The following is a 22,546-nucleotide window of genomic DNA, read 5'->3' on the forward strand; positions in this document are numbered from 1 at the left end:
AAAAAAAAGATGAATTTGTCTTATCTGGTGAGAAAGTCTCAAAACCAACGAGAAACCCTAAATTGCACAAATGTCGTTCATTTGAAATCATATCTTAGTGAATGAATGAATGATATGCAAATGGTCTAGTGGAACGAAATGCATGAGTCAAAAATTGGGGCATGACAGTCTCATTATATCCATATGTAATAGTTTCAAAGTTTTGGAAGTAGTGACTTGATTAATCTTTGGATGAGACATCTTGGTTTGTTTTCCAGCCTGACATTCTCTGCATACTTTACCTTCATTAATCTGTAGCTTTAGAATTCTTCTCACGACTTCCTTGTTTATGATCTTCTTCATTCCTCTCAGATGTAGATGACCTAGTTTTTTATGCCACATTCTTACCTCTTTTTCTTCTTGTGCCAAGGAACATATAGATGAATGACTTGTAGTTTTGGGTTCCCACAAGTAACAGTTGTCTTTGGATCTGACTCCTTTCATGACCACTGTCATACCCCAAATTTTTTTCCCTCATATATATGCCAATGTCATTTTATTTCGAATAAATGAATTGGCACAATTGGTAAGGAGGTAAAGCTTGCAGGTATAATGTCACGAGTTTGAATCCTAGTATTGACACTTTTCTCATTTTTTTATTTTGTTTTTAATTTCGATTTATGCATTTCATAAAAAAAAATCACAAAAATATCAAAAAATTGCATGTTTATCTTTTTAATATTTAATTTGTGTTTTTATTATAGGTTTTTTAAAATAATGATTTTTAACTTATTTTATGCATATTTCATAAAAAGAAAAAAAACAATTATACATTATTTGATTTAAATCAGATTTAATTTGATTGGGCTTTGGTCCATATTTTTATTTCCTTACTTGTTGACTGACCTAAAAGTGTGTATAAATAGGTCTTTTATTTACCAAAGGAAAAAAAAGGAACCCTATCTTCAAAAAACCTTCACGTGTAACACTAACTACAAACCCTTATATCGTTTTGGTCTTGCACATATTTCATATCATATATTTTCATCCACTAGTTGACGTACAACCTTTTTTTTAACCCTTACACTGTAAACAACCTTTTGCTTCTATATGTTTTTTTTGTTACTTTGCTACTGCAATTTCAAACGTTGCATCGCCACACCGTTAAATCGGGAAAAGCAGCTCCATCCGTGAAACAACGACAATCACAGCTTTCTCTCCAACCTGCCGATTCAATCAACGCAAGCTTCACACCAACATAAAGGAGAAGAACAAAAAGAACAACACATACAATATATGGTTTTTTACAAATTAATTTCACTAACCTGGTCCATGTCTCCATATTGTTGGTGTCTTGTTTGGTTCCCAGGTATTGAAGGAGTACAAATAAAAGGATGAAGGATTGTTACTTCCAAATACGAATCGGTCATCTCTCATCCGCACAACTCGATAGCACAAGCAACAAGCATTTTGTTCAAGCGAGCAACGCATCAACAACAATAACGGTTCGGAGAACCTCTTCGAATCGCACATCGCCTAAACACCGACTCAACTTCCGATTCACCTCCGATCAGCGTTATCACAACACCACCTCACAACCACCTCCGCTGCTATCGAATCTAATGGGTACGTGCTCTTGCTTGAAATCGATTCATACCTTGAAATAATGTTGTTGTGTGCCTATAATTTCTTTTTGTTATGTGGAGATGGATTCTGTTTTTTTAGATGAAAAGAATAGGGACTGAATTAAGGAGAAGAAATATATGAAGAAGGAGAGATGGAGGGTATCGTTTGAAGAAGAACTCACCCCTCTGATCGACCTCTGGCATCGCTCACAAGTAGCTGTCATAACCAAGTCCCACCGCGAAGCCCTCCACCTTATCGACGAACGGCGACCGCGCGAGTTCAGATCGCGACCCTCTCATCTAGCGTGAGTTCAAATCACGCCGCACCAACAACACACAATAGAGCACTAGCAGTCGAGACGAATCGACAACAACGTCGCGAGTTGAGTCGAGGAGAAATAGAGAAGAAACCACCAAGATTCCCAAGTTCACCGTTTCACCATCCAATCGGTAATTCTCCTTTCTATTTTCTTTCTCTGGCTACTGATTGAATCTTTGAATTCAATTTTGAGTGTTGAGTTTTGTTGATTTATTCGGAGAAGAAGGGAATTCTATAGAAGATGGCTTTTAGATTTTTTTTTCTTTTTCTTATGAACCGTGTAACTTATGAACCAGTGATTTAAAAACCGGACCGGACATCAAACTGGGTCACTGGTTTATTGGTCGAACCACTGGATCACTGGTCGAACCGCATGACTAAACCGTGTTAAACCGTATAACTCGGTTGAATAGACCGATCGTTATAACAAAATTATATAGTTATAAAATCTATCGAACCGGATGATTCAGTCCCTACAAAATATAACTAGTACTTATATTTTTTGAAAATATCATATTATAAAAAAATTCACATGTTGATAATTTAAATTCAAATTTTATACATAGGTATCACACACAATCAAATATTACATAATTATAAAATATAAACAAAAGTTTAATCGCAACATAATTTAATTGAATAATTTATAACAAAATAATTTCATTGTCTACTAAATTTAATTTCAATAAAAAAAAATTGTTTCAATGTTGGGATCTCCTTCTTCAATATCAAAATCATCTTTAACAAAATCAACCACATCTACCATCATTTTTTTTATTTTTTTAATTTTAATTTTTAATTAAAATAGTCAAAATGACATTGTTTTAATTTTTTAAAATAAAAAAAATAAATAAAAAAAATAAAAAAATGCATTTAAATCACCGGTTTTCCCGGTTTTAGCGGTTTACACCGATTTTGACCGGTTCACACCGATTCAATGACATTTCCGATTCAGCTATTGAATCAGACCGGTTACCTGGCCGGTTCCCGGTTCGACCGGTCCGACCGGCCGGTCCGGTTCGGTTTTTAAAACACTGTTATGAACCGTGTAAATATGTGTGTCTTGTTTTGATTGTTTTTTTATTATTTTAATAAATGCCAAGTGTCTTAATTATATTGGTCCCTGTTATTTGGTTGAAGAGTCAAAATTGATATATTTTAAAAACAATAGGGATGCTGATGGTTGGAAGGGGATCCGCCCCCATGTTGATTGTGTTTTTATGTATTTAATTGTTTCATTAATTTTAAAATTAAGAGTTTATGGTATGGGCAATCGGGATTTGGGCCTATCTAATTTCTAACCATTATCTAATTATGCCTTGTACTCCCTAACTTTTTTTTTTTTTTTTGCTTTATACCACCGGTTTAGTCCGGTTCGGGGGCGAGTTCTGGCATCAAGTGGTTCCATCCCCCTCCCGATCGCAGTTGTGGGGGATCGAACCGTGGTTCTCCCTACCAAGTCCAGCGCCAATCACCACTGGACCAACTAACTATTGGTACTCCCTAACTTCTTTTATTCCACTAACTAATACCCTTTTTAGCCTACTAATCTTTATTCATTTAATTGTCTAGTTTGGTTTTGTAAACTTATTTTAATTGAACCTAATTTTAATTGTAATTGAATCAATGAATTAGTTTTAGATCTTTATCATATACAAAGTACAATATTTTTTGTTTAATTTCATTTAGAATTTAATTGTTAAGTTTCCTATAATTAATTCTCGATTCATGTTTCATCATACTGTGCCATTCTCGTGTATTATTCTATATTTTGTTACTAACATTTTCTTGTTTATTGCGAGGTACGTTCGAGCTGTTTATCTATTATCGTGGATAATCGCAAATTCATCCTCAATCTCCTCCACTGGGTGTCTCTAATTCCAGATCTAAAGGACCAGAACGCGCTACGCCACCATAGACCTCCACCACACTGAATCATGTTTTTCATTTTCGCGCTCATTTCTTCCTCTGTCATGTAACTGCCCCAAAGCCTTGTAATAGCTGCCTGCAGGTGTTTATTGTAATAAGTTTAGGTTTTCTTTTTCTGCCTTTATTTTTCCGCCCACAGGTGTTTATTGAAATAGCGTAGGACTTTATATTTTCTGCCTTTTAATTTCCGTATGATATTAACTGTGTGGTTAGTAATTCTAGGGAGTGCAACTCTGAATAGAATTAGAATAACTAATTTACAAGATAATATATCTGAATTGAATCACGTGATTGTGCACCCACACACCTTTAGGGTAACCCTTCTTGTTGTCTTATATTGTTGCCTGTTGCCTTAATTTTGTTGCCTAAAAATAGTCAAGTCCCTTGATTCCGAGGATACCTAAAGCAAATGTTGCCTTTAAAGTTATTAAAACTCCCTCGAGGTTGCCTTATAAAGAATGATTGTCAAAAAAATTAATGACTATTATATCCTTCCCTTAGACTACTTGCTCTCTTTATGGCAGGGAAAGTCTTGTGGCGAACGATAATTTCGACGACCCTTTTCAAATCCAATGAAAGGACTACCTGCCCTCTTTATGGTATGGATAGCCCTTTCCCATTAAAGTCTAAAAGAACATTTTTAATTTAAGGGTAGTTGTTATTAATTGCTTGCTCTTTTTCAGATTCAAATTCAAATCAAAATATTTTCCCACTTCTTTTCAAAAATCAAATTAAAAAAGACTACGCTTATTTACAAACTAAAATTCTTGTTCAAATTTCTATTCACACCCTACTTTTCAAACAATTCAAACATTTTGAAAACATTTTAAAGTCTAAAAGAACATTTTTAATTTAAGGGTAGTTGTTATTAATTGCTTGCTCTTTTTCAGATTCAAATTCAAATCAAAATATTTTCCCACTTCTTTTCAAAAATCAAATTCAAAAAGACTACGCTTATTTACAAACTAAAATTCTTGTTCAAATTTCTATTCACACCCTACTTTTCAAACAATTCAAACATTTTGAAAACAAATTGAGCTAAGCAATTAAGATCCCATGGATAACCATGGATACAAAGGGTGCTTTAAACCTTCCCTTTGTATAACTTACCACCCGAACTCAAAATCTTTTTAAAAGGTCTTTTCCCGTTCTTTTATCCTTTCTTATTGGATAAAATAAAAGTCGGTGGCGACCCTTGCTATCCGCGACATTTCATTTAAAGTCAGTTCACCGTATTACAACCTCCACATTTTCTTAATTAGTGACTACACATTCATCTTTGGTATATCTGACTCTTAGACCTTGATCGCACAGTTGACTTATGCTGATTAAGTTTGCAGCTAGTCCTTTTACTAGCAGAACACTATCCAATTGGGGAGCTGCAGAACATCCTAGCTTTCCCACCCTTTTGATCTCTCCTCTGGCTCCATCACCAAAAGTCACATAGCTAGTGGAATGAGTCTTGACATCTTCTAACATGTTCTTCATTCCAGTCATGTATTTTGAACATCCACTATCAAAATACCTGTCTCTTTTGGTTGACACCCTCAAGGAGGTGTGTGCAATTAAGGCAGAAGCCTTGGCAACCCATTGTTGTTTCTTGATAGGATCATGCAACTTGGGCTTGTCCTGAGCTGTTTGATAAGGGTAACCATACAGTTTGAAGAAAAACGGTTTTAGGTGACCAAACCTTCCACAGTAGTGGCATCTCCATCTTTGAAATTTCTTCTTTGTTTGGTTCCAGTTTCTCTTTCCATGATGTCATGACATCGGTCCTGACACCTGGTTGACATGGTAAGCTTCAGGTTCTGACATTTTGAATCCTAAATTAGATTCAGGCTTTCACATAAATCCTAATCCAGACATGTTTCCTACTTCCTGTCCAAGTTTTAGAATCTTTTCCAAGGAGTCAGTTCCATTGTTCAGCATTCTGATCGATCTTGACATCTGATCTAGTTTGAAGTTGAGCATGATGACTTCACCATTGAGGTGTTCTATGGTTGCCAGATGTTCTTTCTTCTCTGCTTCCAACTCTTCTATAAGTTTCCTTTGCTTCTCCCTTATTTTTCATATGCCAGCACTCTTGACATATAGCTCATTGTATGAGGCTGCAAGTTCTTCAAAGGTAGGATCCTTTTTACTGGATTTGTACTCAGGTGTACATACACTAGTTAGTGCTGCACATTTCTCTTTAGTATCACTCTCAGAGTCTCTATCAGACCAAGTGACATACAACCCTTTCTTTTGCTCCTTGAGGTAGGTAGGACATTCAGCTCTAACGTGTCCATATCCTTCACATCCATGATATTGAACCCCTTTTCCTTGATCGGGCTTCTCTTCAGCTTTGAATCTTCTACTAGGATCATAGGTCTTGTTGATGTCATTGGAATTGTTCTTGACATTGAGTCTGGACTTCTGATCAACCCTTTTAATGAACCTGTTGAATTATTTTCCAAGCATGGCTATAGCTTCTGATAAATTTTCATCACTTCCACCATTGCTTTCTCTTGAATTATATTCGTTGTTGGAAACAAAAGTTATGCTCTTGTTATTCTTTTCAACAGAGTCACAAATACTCATCTCAAAGGTTTGTAGAGAACCAATAAGTTCATCCAGCTTCATGTTGCTGATGTCCTGAGCTTCTTCTATAGCAGTCACCTTCATAGCAAATCTCTTAGGCAATGATCTGAGGATCTTTCTTACGAGCTTTTCTCCAGACTTTTTTTCTCCTAAGGCTCCCGAGGTATTTGCAATCTCATGGATATTCATGTAGAACTCATGAATGGTCTCATCCTCTTTCATCTTTAGACTCTCAAACTTGGTGGTAAGCATTTTAAGTTTAGACATCTTCACCTTGCATCTGCCTTCATGAGTTGTTTTAAGAATATCCCAAACTTCTTTAGCCAGATCACAGTGCTGCACAAGTCTGAATATGTTCTTGTAAATTCCATTGAACAAAGCATTTACTGCCTTGAAATTGCCCAAAGCCAACTCTTCCTCAGTTTTGCTCCATTGTTCTTCAAGAAATAGAACAATGGTTCCATCTTCCATTACCTTCTCAGGATGTTTCCATCCGTTTTCCACAGCTCCCCAGGCCTTGCTATCCACAGACTCTATAACAGCTACCATACGAGGTTTCTAGTAGTCATAGTTAGAGCCATCCATAATGGGTGGTCTATTCCCAAACACTAACAATTCCTTCTCCATAGTACCAGAAAATTTGTTGTCCCTCGATCTCACCCAGATGTAAATAGGCAGGGTGCCTGTTCTACTGCCAATTGAAAATTTTATTAACTCACACGCGATGTCGTACTGGATGTTATGACATCCACAATAACACAGAATAATACTTTAAAATAGAAAAGCATAAAACAGTCAATAACACAACAAATTGTTCACCCAGTTCGGTATACAATAATACCTACTATGGGGGCTACCATGCCAGGGAGGGAATCCAATATAAGCAGTATTAATTCATAGCTAAACTCCCTCGTTTACAACTCCTCACTTAAGACATACCCAATGCAATTCCAATCTAATCCTAGACCTGAGTATCTCCACTCACTTCCCCTCAATCACAATAGTGATTACAAACAGGCATAAATTAAATGAGAAAGAAGACACACTTCAAAAACACACCTTGATCTGCTTAAAAGCTTCAATCAAGAGACACACACTCGTGCTTAAAAGCTTAGAGTGACAAAGTACAAAAAAAACTTATTCCACTATAATCATCAAAAGACAATTGCTTGGAGTACAGGAGACTAGACACACAGACACAGAACTATGGTTCTTCATAATTAACAAATTTCTCTGCGTTCCAAATTAGGATTGCAGTCTTCTTATATGCAGCTCTTGGGCCTTGGGCTTTTTAAGAAACAAATTAGGGTTCACATGTCATCAAGCTGTTACAGAATGTGCTGTTAACAAAATCTTCTAGGAGAAATATTCATCACACAATATAATGTTTCCTAAATTGTATATTTTAAGAAATCAGGAAACATAATAGTAAAACATAACAGCTCCTGCTCTCAAACATAGATGTCATGACATCGATCATGACATTCACCAACAAAATATGTATTAGCTTAAACATATGCAACCTGCATAACATCATACAAAGCATGTCATGATATTGGTAAATACATTAAACACCCAGGTATGTTTTACCACAAGTGCACCCAACATGAAAACACCTACACACTCCATCATATTTAGCAAATGTCGGAGTTTATAATTTGGGAGGGATCACAACCCCTTAGATAAGTCCCATTTCTTAAAATTCCAGTCCAGGTACTTTCTGAAGTTCCATGGCTTTCATGCGCTCTTCCAGCAACTTGTATTTGTCCTCTAGATGTTCATCCTCATAGTAGTAGTCCTCTTCTTCCTCAGAGGGCTGGACAGAATCGTGATTACATTTTGCATCAGTTTTGATATAAGCATCATTGTCTTGTTCATTGTCGTCCTCTTTTGAAACCTTGACTTCTCCAGCTTTCTTGAGTGGTCCTTGAAATCTTCTCCCCATGTTAAGGACACCCACCGATCTTCTGGTATTTTTCTCCTTCTTGGTCAGAAGAGTTTTCAGATTGTCTTGCCCCTTGGACAAGTTTAGAATCAAAGTTTGGAAATGGGTGTTCTGAGCCTGAAGGTCTTTGACTGATTGCTTGATATCCATTTTAGCTGAAATAAGCAGCGAGAGAGGATGAGAAACTCGTTGTCAGAAACCTGCTATTGGATGTTATGAATGCAAATGAAACATTTTAAGGATCCTTAGGGAATTTAGTTTGCAACTTTAGAAAATGAATCGGTTGCATCTTTGTTTGAAGAAGTTTCATTTTGGATGTCCTTCTATGAGAATCGAGTTCACCATATCGAGTGGATCATAGCCTCTTATTCAGGATACCGGTACTTCCGACTTTGAAGGCACATGGCTAAAGGAAAATAAATCCCCTTGCTCATGATAGGTATATACTTTTTTATTTGAAGACATATGGCCAGAGGAAAATAAATCATCTTGCCCATTGATAGCAATTCAGTCCTTGGTAATAGCACCTGAAATTGTGCGCCCAAAACTCCTAAGATCCTTGAAAGGGTTAGTTAACATGCTATGTTATGATGTCACGATGTTATGCAGATGTTATGCATTTGGAAAAGTATAAGGTAATAAGGAAGAACAAGTCCTACAAACAAGACCTACAAGGAAATCAAAGGGTTAGCAGCACACACAAGCACATCACACAAGTGTCCTTGGGTTTAAAGGCTTGCATGGCGTCCATAGGTAAGTACCCTTTCCACTGAAGTTTAGTTGGTTCAACCTGTCCTAAAATAGTAACTGGTTTCTAAGGAATCTCAATATCTCGGATCTTTCTCGAAAGCATTATCTCAGTCAGCGCTCGATGGGCTGACTGAAAACATCTTGAAAGATTGATCTCAATGGGTGTAGCATCGAGTATCAACCAGCTTCGGTCAAGAATCCAAATCCAGCCATATCGCTACTTCCTAATAGGCCAAAGTCAAGTTCAACTAGGGTTCTAAGGGAAAATTAGTGCTTAATGACACGACATGGAAGCCTAATGTGTCCTCGATCATATTCAAGGGCCATCAGAACAAACCAAACCGTCGCACTAACAGTGGCCACCATATCAACCATATCGGGACAAGCTGTATAGTCTCCTTGGTCTATTGCCACTTACCTAAGCTACACTAGATCCGAGTGTAAGATCTTTCACACAAGAACATTCCCAAGAAGTATCCTTAATAATAAAGCAAACAAGACAAACAATTGAAAACATTTAAAGTGATCTAAAACTTTAAGGTAACCCCTCTTTTGAAAAATCCCCAACAGAGTCTTTAGTTCTGTAACACGGTGGGAGAACTGACTTTATTAAATATTGCGAATAGCAAGAGTCGCCACCGACTTTTATTTTATCCAATTGGGAAAGGCAAAAAGAACAAGAAAGACCTTTGAAAGATTTTGAGTTCGGGGGGTAGGTTATACAAAGGGAAGGTATAAGCACCCTTTGTATCCATGGTTATCCATGGCTCTTAATTTCTTATCTCATTTGTTTTTGTTTGATTTGTTTGAAAGTGTGGTGTGTGTTTAGAAAAGATTTTGAAAAAAGAACTTTAACTTTGTAATGATCTTCGTACGGATGTATACAAAGTGTAGTCTTTGAAAATTATTTTAAAAAGGGGGGTGTGAAAAGTATTTTGAATTTGTTTGAATTGAGCAAGCAATTAAGAACTACCTACCCTAAGTTTAATTTCTTTCTTGTTCTTAAAGTCTTTCGTTAAAGGAAAGAGACTATCCACACCATTAGTTAGTGGGAAGTCTTTTCATTGGATGTATTCGGGACATCGAGGATCATCGTATAGTCATAGGGATATCCCTACCATAAAGAGGGTTGGAAGTCCTATGAATTGATGAGAATAGTCATAGAGGCAACAAGTAACGATACCTTAGCAATCGAAGAGACTATCATCATTTAATCAAAGGCAACATCGAGGGACGAGATCATTTTAATCGTAGGCAACATCGAAGGGACTATGATCTTTGTATGATGATTTAAATCGAATGCAACATGCTATGGTATCCCTAAGCTTGAGAGACTTGACTATTGTTCGAAAGGCAACGAAAGAGAGGAAACCTTAGAGGTGGGTGTGTGAACAGTGTTTTGATTCAGATATTTATCTTTGAGTTAGTGATCTAACAGTTAATTGATTAATCTTGCCATACAATCCTATTATCCATGCATCTAAACAGTTATATCAGCAATGTCACCCTCGGTTTTTTATATCTCGCGTGAGATACGAACTGACTCTTCTTTTGTTTTTGAGTTTTGAAAATCAGAGAGTCGCCACCGACTTTTATTTTATCCAATTAAGGAAAGGTTTATAAAAGAAACAGAAAAAGAACTTTAAGAGATTTTGGGTTCGGGGGTAGGTTATACAAAGGGAAGGTATTAGCACCCCTTTGTATCCATGGTTATCCATGGGCTCTTAATTGCTTAGCTCACTTGTTTGAATCATTTGTCTTGCCTTGAAATGCTTGTATGTGGTTTTAAAATACCTTTGTAAATTGGCTTTGTAATGATCCTTGTGCGGATGTATACAAAGTGTTTTATCTTTCGAAAAGATGTTTTGAAAAAAAAAATCTTTAATTTCGTAATGATCCTTGTTTGGATATATACAAAATGTTGTCTTTTTTGAAAGTTTTTTGTTTTGAAAAAAATAATGATATATGAGACATTTGTTGTTTTGATTTGATTTGAGCAAGCAATTAGGAGATCTACCTTAAGTTTATAAGGTCCTTTCCTATTTCTTTTAGAAAATTCTCCTTTGACCGGATGTAAACAAAAGTTTGGATTTGCATTTGAAACAGTAGAATTGATTTTGAAAAGAGTAACAGAGGGATTACCCTAAGAGGTGCAAGTGTGATTGTGTTTTGATTCAGATATTTTTGTCTTTGAAGTTAGTGATCTAACGCTTCAGTTTTTATCTTTGACATACACGCAGTTTTATATGTACAGAATTTAAAGTGCGGGAATGTAAAATGCGGAAAGTAAATCTACGCTATTACATCGATGACGCGGGAAATGTAAACTACGCTATTTACATGATTTTGACAACCTATACACTTTATCTAGGAATTTAAATTGCAATAAGATAAAGGAAGTATTTTTGGATTTTTTTAGATGGTTGATTTTAATTAGAATTAATGCATAATTAATTTAATTAAATGAGAAAAATGAGAAATAAAATTTAAACCTAAAAATTAAGTCTAAAATATGTTCAAAATGTTTGTTAATTAATTTTAAAACAAAACTAATTTTTTTTTGGATTTTTTGAAGTTGTTTTGGAAATTATTAAGTTAAATTAACATATAATTATACAAATAATTACACACATAATTAAAACTTAAAGTGAAAAATATTCTAAATATGTACAAAACTAGTCTATAATATATAAACTTAATTTAAATAAAAAGAAAATATTTTTCTTGATTTTTTGATGGGTTAAAATAATTAAAAATCAAATATATAAATATATACTAATTAATTAAACAAAATACTTTAATTATTAAGAAAAATAAAATATTTTTGTGTAAAAATTAATAGATTATTTTATAAACCTAAAAATATTTTTATTATATTTTTTTGATTTTTAAAACTATTTTAAATTAATTTTGCAAGTTATATTAAATAAAATGGAAAATAAATAATTAATGATCAAGTGTGGTTGGCTGGAGAGTCCATGGTAAGGACTAGCATGTCATAAGCGTTAGATGAGCTGGCAAGTTGATCTGAGGGTGATTAGAGTGGAGGCACGTGGTAACAATAGAACCTGCAAAACACTGGATCACAAATTAATTTAAAAAAACACGCGCGCGCTCTGGCCAATAGGGAGAGGCCACGTCTTCATCTTCAACCTCTCGCCACCACTTTTAACAGCGCTTTTGTAAAAACAACACTGTAATAAGTGAGTCTGAAACCTGCAAAATAGCGAATAGGGGTAAACTCATGCAAAAAAATTTCGCGACCTATGAAATAAACTAGCCTTGATCCACTGAGTTCAAATATGCCATTAGTTTCTCCTAATTTTGCCTAAATCGAATAATCCTAAAATGGAGCTCAAGAACCCTAGAATGGCAACTTCGTGTACAAGCATCCAAACCTCAATTAAACTTCCAAAAACGACCAGTACATCCAACTAAACTCAAATATATATCTACATCTTGTTAAACATGCGTGTATGATCAGATATGAGGTGATTTATGTTTGAACCAACCGTGGCTTGTGTGGCTCGATTTGTGAGGCTTTGATGCTTAAAATTTATTTGGATAGGTTCAATGAAGTTCATAGATGATGTTTGAATACTTAGTTTGGATTGAAACTAGCTGAAACTTAAAATTCGAATTTCAAATTTCTTGCAAAATTTCAAGTATGATACAAGTGTGTTACAAGCATGGATTTGATTCTGCAATTGTGTGTCCTTCCTACTGAAGTGTTCTACTTCATTTATAAGCAATGAAGTGCTTAAAATTGAAGCTATCAAGCATTGATTGCTTTTTTGAACTTTGAATTTTTTAATATAAAAAATCTTGAATTCTTTGGCCATGGCTTTGAATTTTCTTCAATCTCTTGCTCTAGGCCTGCTATGTACTTCTCTTGCTGCAGAGTTGAATCATTCTTGGAGGCTTTAGCTTAAGAATCAAGCATTGTATCATTATCCTTCACCATTTCTTTTTCAATTTAACTTTAAATGTAATAAAATTAAACCATAAAAGAAATAAAAATGCTATGGGCCTTAGGTTGGTCGTGGGAGGCCCTTAACATTGTTAGAATCATGTTTGGATCATGGAAACTTGGCCCCTTTTGGAAAAAAAACATTTTTGATCAATGTTGGTTTCATGCATTTTCCCAAAATATAGCCAACTTCAACAAGGCATAAATCCCTCAATTTTTATCATATGAAGGAGTTCTTGTACTTTTTAGAAACCTCAAGATGTCCTCTTCAAGCTACTTTGGAAACTTTTTTTCATTTGGAGAAGTTATCTTGATGTTATGGCCTTTGACAAAAAACCACTTTTTGTTGACTTTGAAAATGATATGTAATGTTTGAGCTCATATTTTTCAAATGGTGAATCCAATGACCATGGGATCAATTACATTTGAAAGATAATTGAATTTCCTTAAAAACAAGCTTTGGTTGGAATTTTTTGAATGAACGAGGAGAGAGTTATGGCCGGTCAAAGTTCAGTTGACTTTTTAGGAGAAAACCCTAATTTTGAAACTTAGGGTTTTGTTGATTTTTTATCTTTCCTTGATGAATTATGATCAACCAATGATCAAATGATGAATATTTTGACAAAATATGGATGTTGACAAAAAATTTCATTTTTGACTGTCTGTTGACTTTTCGGTCAAACTGGTCGTCTGTTGACTGTTTGAGCTGCTGACTGTGCGTCTGAGTGAATTGAAGTTTGAAAATTTGTATGGTGGTACTTTGAGATATATGGAGGTCCGTGAAATCCATTTGAGGTCTCAAAAAACTTGTTCTCCTGAAAAAAACAAAAACCCTAGTTAGGGACTGTTTGCGTAGGAGACAGTTAAGCGTACCAGATTTTTGTGCAGTGTTGAGTCTCTGCTGATCACGTGATTATCAGAAGACTTCTAGAACAAAAATCTTGGAATTTTGAAATGTAAAAGATTGATTTGATTGATGGTACAAAACACGGAGAATTACACTATCAGCGGGTTTGACTGTCAACTGGCTGTTCAGGCATTAACGTAACAGTTAAAGTGAAATTTCAACAGTTAAAGTTAATTTTTTCTTTTTGTTTTTTGTTTTGTTAATTTTGAAAATTTATTTACATGAGTTGTTAGAAAAACACAAACATAATAAATAAATAAAAAATACTGTACGCGAACGAAATTACCGATAATAACCTTGAAAATTATTTATTGCACAGAAGAATAAATATTTAACTGGCAGAATAAAAGATTTTGAAAATAATAGAATATAGTACAAAAATTAGTGGGAAACAAAAACTAATAATTATTTACTCGTTACCAGTACAGTCTGAATCCTCGGACTCTGCGCCTGCAAAATTTAATTCTGTACCAATTGCGTCAGTACTATTTATCTGTAAATAAATCTCAAATAAACAGCGTGTGTGAAGTGATAAACAGTAATTGGCATTTGTGTAAGAATAAATTCAACAGCGAACCATAATACCGTATAAGAAAAATTCTAAAAACCGAGTATTCATAAAAATCAGGATATTTGTGAAATAAAATCCAAGATTATATGAAACTCCCAATTTTTAGACAGAAGTCTGTTGCCTTCTTTCTGAAAAAGATACGGGCAAATTTTAGGGTATAACAGTTGCCCCTATTCAATCTTCTTAAACCTGAAGAGACTGATTAGAATCTGAAGGTAGAAGATGATTGAATATTTAGATGCCCTGAAAATTTGCACTTACCTCCACCGGAAGTGATGCTGGAATTTGCCTTTGAATGTTGTCTGAGAAATGTTGTTGGCAGATTGAAACATTACCTGAGATGGGCTTTCAGATGCCATCTGGCAAATGTGTTGATGTTTGTTCATCAGAATGAATCCATTGATTATATCTTGACGAAGGATTTGAAAACCTCTGCGTTGACCGTTTCAGAACCGTCCAAGGTTACCGCTTTAAGTCTTGGAGGCTGATCGTTACGGAACTGTCCGAAGTTTTTCCGCTTTAGATTTTGAAAGTTGATCTATGAGGAACCGTCTGAGGTATCAGCTTTAGATCTTTGAAGGTTGATCGCTTTAAGGAACCGTCTAAGGTATCGACTTAGATCTGAAGGTAGATCATTGTGGAACCGTCTGAGGTATCCTCTTTAGATCTTTGAAGGTTGATCGTTATGGAACCGTCTGAGGTATCCGCTTTGGATCTTGAAGATTGATCGTTGTGGAACCGTCTGAGGTATCCGCTTTAGATCTTTGAAGGTAGATCATGAAGGAACCGTCCAAGGTATCGACTTAGATCTGTGTTGCTTGTTTTGAGTTGATAGGTGATTTGGAAAGAGAAATCTCTTCAGAATGAATCTTTGGTTTGATTATATCTGAGAGGAATGTTCGTCTGAATAGAATTCAGGGGAACACTGCATGTGACTGAGAACAACTTTTCTGAGGATATTCTTCCACCTGAAAAAAAAAATCAAGTTAGTGACATGTAATGTTATGATGCATGTAATGTATATGTTGAGATTCTCAACCTAAATGAGAACGTGCATGTCATGTATGCGTTTGTTATGAAACATTATATGCTATGTATGAATATGCGTATGATGTATGACTTATGCAATTTAGAGCGTATCAAACTTCTGGTTGGGAAAATAAATCCCTGCTTGCTATTTTGGAAATGAAGGCATTATGATTGTTGATGATCTTTGCTATCTTGTTCGAGTACACTCGGCTGGGGAACTTCCTTACGGACCAGGGTGTTCTATTGAGGGATATTTGACTACCGCTTGGGGATGAAGGTAATTTGAAAGTTCTGATTTTGATGCCCTTTGAGTGGGAATAAGGAAGATGCGTAATCCTCCGATGCACTATTTGACCAAGCCTTGGTGTGGAGGATCACACCTTCTAGGGATAGTGATCTTGAACAGCCCTGCTGGGGAATAAGGTTTCTCGAATCACTTTGTTAGAGAGAAACAATCTCATTGATGATTTTGCTGAGAAATACGTCTCTGTTGAGGATTTTTTCTTCTGATGCTGGTTTCAGGATGATGTCCAGATGATTGGGACATTACCTGAATGCTACTCCTGTTTTTCTTATAAACATTAGTCATATTCAAATGCATATGTTCATTCAAAACTATCATTGGGACATTTATGTATTCAAAACATAAAAAATGGAAACACTGATTTTGAGCATGAGCTGTATTGATTTTGAAAGAGAGCCATAATAGGCGGATTAGTATAAGGAGACAAAAATCCTAGTAGTAGGAAATTGTCATAAAACTTTGAAAAGTACTTAATGGCTATGTGAAAACAATCCAGTCAAGTTTCAACTCTGCTATTGCCAATCTGTCTTTGAGTATCTCATCCCTCACTTGCTAGAAGAAAGTGATCGGACTGATTGGTTCCTTTGATGTGTTGAACCTTGAAGGTGAGTAGGTAGCCAAACGGGACATAGTCGTACGCTTTATTCCCTAACTTTTGCCCAGGCTGCTTTTTCAGGTTTTCAGCCTACCGGGATAATTATTTATTTTTTAGTCTCTAACTTTTGCCTGGATCGCCCTTTCAGGTTTTCAATCCACCGAGACGCTCATTTTTGCCTAAGTCGCCCTCGCAGGTTTTCAACTTAGCGAGCTTTTCTTTAAGCGAAATACTTTTTGACTATGTCCTCATTTACAGGGTGTGGGAAATCCTCGCCATCCATAGTGGTAAGCAACATGGCTCCGCCGGAGAATACTTTCTTGATTACAAACGGTCCCTCATAAGTGGGAGTCCACTTGCCCTTGGGGTCACCTTGTGGTAGGATGATGCGTTTTACAATCAAATCACCGGTTTGATATGCCTGACTTTTGACTTTCTTGTTAAAGGCTTTGATCATACGTTTCTGGTACAACTGACCATGACAAATAGCTGCGAGCCTCTTCTCATCAATCAAGTTTATCTGGTCCAACCGAGTCTGAATCCAATCGTCTTCATCTAGATCAGCTTCTTTCATAATCCTTAGGGAAGGAATCTGAATTTCAATTGGAAGAACTGCCTCCATACCATAGACTAAGGAAAATGGAGTTGCCCCTGTTGAAGTACGCGCTGACGCGCGATAACCATGAAGAGCAAAAGGTAACATCTCATGCCAGTCTTTGTAGGTTACTGTCATCTTTTGTATGATCTTCTTAATGTTCTTGTTGGCAGCTTCCACCGCGCCATTCATCTTTGGTAGATATGGAGAGGAATTATGATGTTTGATCTTGAACTGTGTGCAGAGTTCAGTAATCATTCTGTTGTTTAAATTTGTGCCATTGTCTGTGATGATCCTTTCATTGATGCCATACCGACAAATGAGATTATGCTTGATAAATCGGGCCACAACATTCTTGGTGACTGAAGCAAATGAGGCTGCTTCTACCCACTTTGTGAAGTAGTCAATAGCGACCAGGATAAAACGATGTCCGTTGGAGGCAGTAGGCTTGATTTCTCCAATCATATCAATACCCCACATTGCAAAAGGCCAAGGAGCCGTCAGGACGTTTAACGGGACTGGAGGTACATGTACTTTGTCGGCATATATCTGGCATTTGTGACAGGTTCTGGAGTGGCGATGGCAGTCTGTCTCCATGGTAGACCAGTAATAACCTGCTCTCAGAATATTTTTAGCCATTGTATGTCCACTTGAATGAGTACCAAAGGCACCATCGTGTATGTCTTCCATAATCTGTTCTTCTTCCTTCTTGTTTACACAACGAAGTAAAGTCGAGTCATGGTTGCGTTTGTACAGGATTCCATTACTTAGAAAGAATTTGACAGCAAATCTTCTTAGAAACTTTCTATCGTTAATGGATGCCCCTTCAGGGTATTCTTGGACTTCGAGATATCTTTTTACTTCATGGAACCATGGTTTTTCATCCATTCCTTCGGTATCAATCTCATTGCAATAGGCTGGTTCATCCTGTCTGTAAATGGTGATCATTGGCGCCTCATTGTCCCACCTGACTTTGAACATGGATGACATGGTAGCTAAGGCATCAGCCAATTTATTTTCTTCGCACGAGATATGTTCAAAAGTGATTTCTTCAAAATAAGGAATCAAACTCAGTACATATTCTTTGTATGGAATTAGATTCGGGTGCTTCGTGTCCCATTCCTCTTTGACTTGATAAATTACAAGGGCCGAGTCTCCGTAGACCTCCAGGAACTTGATTCTTAGATCGATTGCAGATTTAAGACCCAAAATACATGCTTCATACTCGACTATATTGTTAGTGCAGTTAAAGCATAATCTGGCAATGAATAGTGTATGTCCTCCTGTAGGAGAAATGATTACAACTCCGATGCCATTGCCAAGTGCATTAGAAGCTCCATCAAAAACCATAGTCCATCGGGATCCTGGCTCAGGTCCTTCCTCCGGTCCTGGTTGTTCGTAGTCAGTAACTAGCATAATGTCTTCATCTGGGAAGTCAAAGTTCAACGCTTGATAATCATCCACTGCTTGATGAGCCAGATGATTAGCTACCACACTTCCTTTGATCGCCTTTTGTGAAGTGTACTGGATGTCATACTCTGTTAAGATCATTTGCCATCTTGCTATTCTTCCAGAGAGAGCAGGTTTTTCGAACACATACTTGATAGGATCCATTTTGGAGATCAAGAAAGTGGTATGGTTTAGCATATATTGTCTTAGTCGGCGAGCCGCCCATGCTAAGGCACAACAAGTTTTCTCGAGTAGTGAGTATCTTGTCTCACAATCGGTAAACTTTTTGCTAAGATAGTAGATCGCATGCTCTTTTCGGCCAGACTTGTCATGTTGCCCCAATACACACCCCATTGAATCTTCTAACATTGCTAGGTACATTATCAGAGGTCTCCCTTCCACTGGTGGTAACAAGATTGGCCGTTTTTGGAGATATTCTTTGATTTTATCAAAGGCTAATTGGCATTTGTCATTCCATCTTTCCACTTGATATTTCTTCAACAGTTTGAAGATCGGCACACAAGTAGTAGTCATATGGGCAATAAATCTGGCTATGTAGTTCAGACGTCCCAAGAATCCTCTGACTTGTTTCTCGGTACGGGGTATGGGCATTTCTTGAATGGCTTTGACCTTGGCAGGATCAACTTCAATACCTTTGCTGCTGACGATGAAACCTAAGAGTTTACCGGATCTTACTCCAAAGGTACACTTGTTCGGGTTCAATCGCAATCAGTATTTCTTGAGTCTGTCAAACAGCTTGTGCAGATGACCCAGATGTTCTTCTTCAGTGTTGGACTTTGCAATCATATCATCGACATAAACCTCTATTTCCTGATGAATCATATCATGGAACAAAGCTACCATTGCATGCTGATATGTTGCTCCTGCGTTCTTTAAACCAAAGGGCATTACTTTGTAACAAAAGGTTCCCCAAGGTGTCGTGAAGGTTGTTTTTTCCATGTCTTCGGGTGCCATCTTGATTTGATTGTACCCTGAGAATCCATCCATAAAGGAGAATACCTTGCATTGTGCAGTATTGTCAACCAGTACATCGATGTGAGGTAAAGGGAAATCATCTTTGGGGCTTGCCCGATTCAGATCTCTGTAGTCTACACACATTTTGACCTTCTCGTCTTTTTTAGGCACAGGCACTATGTTAACTATCCAAGGGGGATAACTTATAACTTTCAAAAAGCCAGCATTGAATTGCTTCTCAACCTCGTCTTTGATCTTCTTGGACATATCGGGCCTACTTCTTCGCAGCTTCTGCTTAACTGGAGTGCTACCTTCTTTGATTGGCAGGCGATGGACCACAATATCCGTGTCGAGACCAGGCATATCTTCATAGGACCAAGCGAATATCTCGACGTAGTCTTGTAACATTTGAATCAGTCTTTGCTTGACACTGTCTTCTAAATCAGCCCCTATCTTGACTTCTTTCTTTTCTTCGTCACTGCCCAGGTTGATAACCTCAATTGGTTCTTCATGCGGCTGTATAGTCTTTTCTTCTTGTTCTAGTAGCCTTGCAAGTTCCCTAGGTACTTCACAATCTTCCTCACTTTCGTCCTCAGTTTGGTAGATCGGATTTTCAAAGTCATGACTGGCAATAGCAGAATCGTTATCAACAGGATCCAGAGTGAATGTGAATCTGCATTTATTATGTGGGTGTGTGTAAGAACACATAGCTATTTTGAAAATGAATAAAGCAAAGAAAGAAAAAGGATCACAAAATTTGAATATGCAAACGTCCCATGATTTTATTGAATGAACATGATCATGATATGACAAACCCTTATAAAAAGGACCAGGGTGCTTCGGGCAAAGCACCTGGCTTTTAAGTTCATGGTTCGATAGTACAGGAACCATTTTTATCTTTGAACATATAAACAACGAAAACAGGAAATTGCATTTACTCCTGATCAAAGGAGATCACATCCTCAGCTTCCCAGTTGTTCACTCCATTGTTGTGAGTAGGGAATACCCAACTGCTCCAGTTGCAGCTGTCTTCTTCGTCTTCCACAGCATTGACTTCTTTGGTGGGGAAATGAGCTGTTGATCCTTCAGGATGAGCAAGATACTTTGCTGGATATGAGAGCCTAGGCTGAGATACCTCTGTTGGCTGAGCGAGATACCCGATAAGATCGTCCCATCCAGTTGGAATGATGTCTTTGAGGGAGACTTGTGCATTCTGGGGAGCAGCGTACTGCATCAGAAACTCATTCTCATTATTTGGTGTTTCCCAGACTTCTTCAGGAGTGTTAGGGCTTGTGAATGTCATATTGTATTCGAAATGGTTGTCCCATCCAGTTGGGGTGATGTCTTCAATAGCGATTTGCGAGCTCAGGGGAGCGGAATTCTTCACCATAAAGTCATACTTACCACTTGGTTCTCCTAGTGTATCCCAGACTTCTTTTGGACTCGGTGGACTTTGGTATTGCTGAGTAATGGAATTTGTGAAACTTTTGCAATCTTCAAACTGATCACCCCATCCAGTTGGGACGATGTCTTCAATGGCAATAAAAGAACTCTGAGGTGCAGTGTACTTTACTAGAAAATCATACCCGCCGCTTGGTTCTCCCAAAGTATCCCAAACTTCCTCGGAAACAGGTGGAATTTCATTTGGATATTGCTGAATAATATTGTTCAAGATCACTCCATCGTCTTCAATAGCATTCACTCCTTGGCTGATGAAATGTGACATTAATCCTCCAGAACGAGGAGTTTGATCGTTCTTTTGAGTTCTATCAGCATAGCCCAGACCTAGCTTATCGAACTTGTAAGGTACATCGAGGAGCTGTCCCCATACTGTGCAACCACCTTCTTCGATCACAGCTTTGGCATCTTTGAGAGAAGCCATATTTGGAGTTACTTTTATAGCAGGAGTAGCAGAAATATGTTTGGCAGTAGAGACATCTAGAGGGACCACCTCAAAAGATTGGCAGGGAGTTTCGATGAATTCTCCATCCATCTCAACATACTTGGAGTTGCTCAGGTGGCTAACCACATACTCTTCTTCGCCATAAACTGTGACGACCTTACCTTTTATCGGATACTTTAACTTCTGATGCAGGGTAGAAGTTACAACATTTTCCCCATGTATCCAAGGGCGTCCTAGTAAACAGGAATATGCTGGGTGAATTTCCATTACATAAAAGGTAGAATCAAAGATCTGAGAGCCCACTCTGATTGGGAGCTTCACTTTTCCGTACACTGTTCTTGTTGATCCGTCGAAGGCTCTTACCACAACATCGCTTGGTTGTAACCCAACTCCTTCGAAGTCAAGTTTTTCCAGTACTGCTTTTGGTAACATGTTCAAAGAGGAACCGTTATCTACCAGCACATGAGACAGAGTGGTGCCGTTACATTCAATAGAGATGTGCAGGGCTTTATTGTGATTTTTCCCAGCAGGGGTTAAATCAGCATCAGAGAAACCGAGACCGTTATTCACTGTTAGATTGGCAACACAATTTTCGAATTGATTGACTGAAATCTCCTGTGGTACATGTGCAGCTTTCAGGAACTTCATCAGGGCCTTGGCATGAGCCTCTGAATACTTTAGCAAAGACAACATTGAAATTTTTGAAGCAGTGTGCCCCAGTTGTTCGACAATATTGTAATCACTTTTGCAGATAATTTTCAATATTTCCTCCATTTCTTGCCTCGACGGATCTTCAGCAGTGACTTCCACCGGTATTTGAACTGGTTCAACTTGTGGCTCTTTGCCTCGAGCGTTGATATCTTGATTATGAACTGGTACTTGGACTGGATTAGTAGCAACATTTGGAGAAATTTCTAGTGAAAAGATCCTTCCACTTCTCGTAATCTTACTAGTACCCACAATATTATCAACAGTTGGAGTAGTAAAATTCATGGCCTCTTCAGTCGAGGTGTCTTGCTTAACTCCATGGACATAAACATTAGTGTCATAACTCCACGGGACAGCTTTGTCTGAGGAGTATGGAAATGGAGTTGGACTGGTGATGATTACCGATGCCACTT

General features: G+C 37.2%; 1 long non-coding RNA gene across 1 annotated transcript; it reads right to left on the reverse strand.

The window, feature by feature from the left end:
- Nucleotides 1-991: 991 nt before the first annotated feature.
- On the reverse strand, nt 992-2,165 carry LOC131624563 (uncharacterized). The gene is made up of 2 exons (XR_009290622.1): nt 1,305-2,165; nt 992-1,203 (listed from the first exon to the last, which is right to left on the reverse strand). It is a non-coding gene; the product is annotated as an uncharacterized LOC131624563 (long non-coding RNA).
- Nucleotides 2,166-22,546: the final 20,381 nt, after the last annotated feature.

Source organism: Vicia villosa, unplaced genomic scaffold (assembly GCF_029867415.1).
Source record: "Vicia villosa cultivar HV-30 ecotype Madison, WI unplaced genomic scaffold, Vvil1.0 ctg.000137F_1_1_3, whole genome shotgun sequence".
NCBI classification, from domain to species: domain Eukaryota; kingdom Viridiplantae; phylum Streptophyta; class Magnoliopsida; order Fabales; family Fabaceae; genus Vicia; species Vicia villosa.